Below are 3,492 nucleotides of genomic sequence, written 5' to 3'. Positions count from 1 at the left end.
GAGAGAGAGAGAGAGAGAGAGAGAGACCTGGGTCCTAGGGCTTTGAATGGGGTTTGACGTGAGGAGGAGCAAAAGGGGGCCCGGAAAGAGGGCGGCGCTGGCCTGGGACACGGAAGCGGGGGCGGAGGAAAGGAGGAGACGGGAGGCTCCCTCGTATTTATAGGGGAGGCGGGTGATAATGACGGGCGAGACGGTCGCGCACTTCTCCTCTCGTCTGGTCTTCTTCTTCAACCAAAGTGCGGTGGGGACTACGGAATTGGAATTGGAATGGAAGGAGAGGATGGGCGGTGGGGCAGCGCTGTGCTCTGCTGTTTTGTCCCTACTGCCTTTTGTTCGCGACTTCCAGCACTGCTCTCCGCGCGGCGGTTTCCGTTTTAATATTTGAAAATCAGAGTTGGCAGCGTCGATGGTGGAATGGATATGCATCGAAATTTCAGAAACGTAATGGGATTCAAGAATGGGAGCGAGCCCCGTCCACGTGTCTTTTCTCAGTCGACAGGAGAGGAAAAACAGTTGGTCGTAAAAAAAAAGGAATGAAAACAGCCTACGTACCTTATAGCTTAAGAAATGAGGTAAAACATGCTCGAACACCATTGGAAAAAATATATCTATTCATAATTGTTACGTGTGCCATTTTGAATTTGTATGTTAGCCTCCACCGAAAACAGGTAATTAAAAATAATTTGTACGATAGCCACTGAAAATTCTAATTCTTTTTTAATGTCTTAATTGTAGCAACATTCACTGGAGTTGGTAACATCGAGATAACGTCAATCATGTAGTATAAGATTGGAGTTAGATCATAACCATACTCGAACTTCTTAGAATTGTAAGTTGCACAGTAAATTACCTCGAGGAAAATATCCATGTTTAAGCATGAAAATTACCATATGTGCCATTTTAGATCTATATGTAACCGATCCTTCGAGACAAATGGGTAACACATCACTTGACTGGCCAAAAGACATCACTACCACTGAAATCCCCTCCTCTGGTGTTCTTGATGATTTTGAATTTTCTTATATCACTGAAGTGGCTAGAATAGAGTAAATAAGACAGAGACGATTACAAGTGTGTAGAAGAAGACCTTCATGCTATTCTACTAACTAGTAGGGTAGAAGCGTGGCGTGGTGGCCGTGCATTGGTACACCTTGCAAATTATTGACTAAAATGCACCGATGATTTTCATCTATACAATTTTTTGTCACATTAGTCAGAACTCCATGGTCATCTTTGATGACAATCTTCAGCCATTGTTGTGATGTTGCACGTGAAACCGCCACATACAATTCTCCATGTGAGAAAATGAGCTTGATGATGTATACACACAATTCTGAAAGTGTTTGCTCTTGGCTCTTGCTAATCGTCATACTGACCACTTTGTGCATTGTGCATTCAAAATATTTCGGGGAATACATACACGTTTTTTTCAATAACTTTTCCTCTAGGAACTCTTTCGTCAAGCCTGATGATAATAATCGTGTTCCATTGCACAACTCCAAAGACCGATTCATATTCCTCAAAAGCATAACGGTACACCAATCTTTCAAGCAATTTCATGTTGTGGAAATTATTGATAACTACAGGGTGCAAAATTTTGTAGGAAATAACAAATCAACACAACATGGCTAGTGTTTTCTGAAATAGTATCGCAGCTAGGAAAATCCTTTGAACAACAGGAACTCGTTTGTAAACAACATCACTAATATCATTTCAACTCCGACAACTATCCATGCTTTGGTATTTTGTAGTAATATCCAGTGTATATGTATATTATCGGGTTTCAATATTGGAAATCAAACTCAATGCATCTCAATAATGTCAAATGCAACCAAGAGAAGGGTAAAAAAAGACTAGACAACAAAGAATATTTCTTCTTTCTTTTGTTTAGAATGCTAGTGCCTTATGGGGCCTAATCACTTTTGTCATACATCACCTCTGAAGATTGCTTTGTTGTAGCGATCACGATCCCAATGGACCGAAGTCTCTGTGCTTAAGTGTCATCCCTGGATCGGTAATGCTGACACACACAGTACTTGAGAAATTATAGCAGAGTTCAGTCACACACTTATTACATCGAGGTCCTCATAAAGAGTATCTGATACATAAATAAAATGGTTGAAGGCCATCTAAACTAAGTAATTGCAGAAGCTTCGAAGGTAAATGAGTCCACAACTCCAACGGCATAGCTGAGTGCATGACAACGATCTATCACACCTTATTCATCGTCTGAGAAGTCTGCAACATGAGACGTTGCAGACGTGTAGATCAGCACATTGAATATGCTGGCATAGTTACACTGTAAAGCAATGAATGCAAGAAATTATATCTACATGCATATTTGGCTAGTGGAGGCTCTAAGTTTAATGTTTTGCATAAAGCTAGTTTTTCCCTACAACAAAAGGAATAAATTTTATTTACTACAAAGTTAAACCAATATTTGATAAGGTTTCTCCAACTCAAATCCCAACATTAAACAAGTATCATCATTAAACCCAATTCAGTTAATTAAAGAGTGATGAGATCAACAATAATATCCACTTCTAGATACTCAAGATGTCCATAACCGAGGACACGGCTAACCATGATTAGTTTATACACTCTGCAAGGTTGCGCACTTTTCCCCACAAAACTCGACCGCATCCATGATTGGAGGATCGAGACATGGTCTTTCTGAAGCATTAACTCTCTACTTTGGGTAGACCGGTACACCTACTTTCCCCTACATCTGCTAGTCCACCTCTTCAAGAGCTCATACAACTTACTCAACTATGGCAGAGTCCATAATGGCTTGTGGCTGCACGCGGAAGTTTCTAGGCATGAAATATCCTATGATCCCTTTGAGCCTGGGTGGCGAACCGAGGAAAAATCACACGGGTACTCCAGGATTTCCCAAACAGGCTAGCACTGGATTCTCTAGGTGCCCCAACCAATCCACCCAGATGTGTATTAAAGTTGCCACCTTAATGTTATCCAAGAATTAATATCTCTCATAACTTCCATGTGTATCACGAACCAATCCCCGTATACGTGCATGGCTAAGCAATAACTGAGCATAACGTATATTCCCGGGGTGATCGAAGATATTAGGCTCCTACCTCAAGTACTACAACCAAACCACATGTTCCCAATCCTACTCATGCAAATATTTGAGGGCCAAAACGAATGCATAGTAAAAACTGGGTATAGAAGAGTATGATCAAAGTGTAACTTGCCTTGCTGACGATCGGAAAACTCTAGAGATTCGTAGTAACAAGCTTCGCACTCCGGAAAATCTAGCATAGACAAACAATAGCATACATAAGCAACTAGGAAAATGATGCAAAGAGAAATCGAGAAAAGATTCAAATAGACTCGGAACAAGCAAATAACTAAACTAAACAGATAAAAAATTCTAACAACATTATTTTTGTGTGAATTAGATCTTAACAGTAGGTACAAGTGATTAGCTACGATTGCAAAAAGAATCAACTCAAACGGAGCTACGAAACT

Source organism: Triticum aestivum, chromosome 4B (genome assembly GCF_018294505.1).
Source record: "Triticum aestivum cultivar Chinese Spring chromosome 4B, IWGSC CS RefSeq v2.1, whole genome shotgun sequence".
Classification (NCBI taxonomy): Eukaryota; Viridiplantae; Streptophyta; class Magnoliopsida; order Poales; family Poaceae; genus Triticum; species Triticum aestivum.
Note: the sequence above shows the minus strand (reverse complement) of the source record.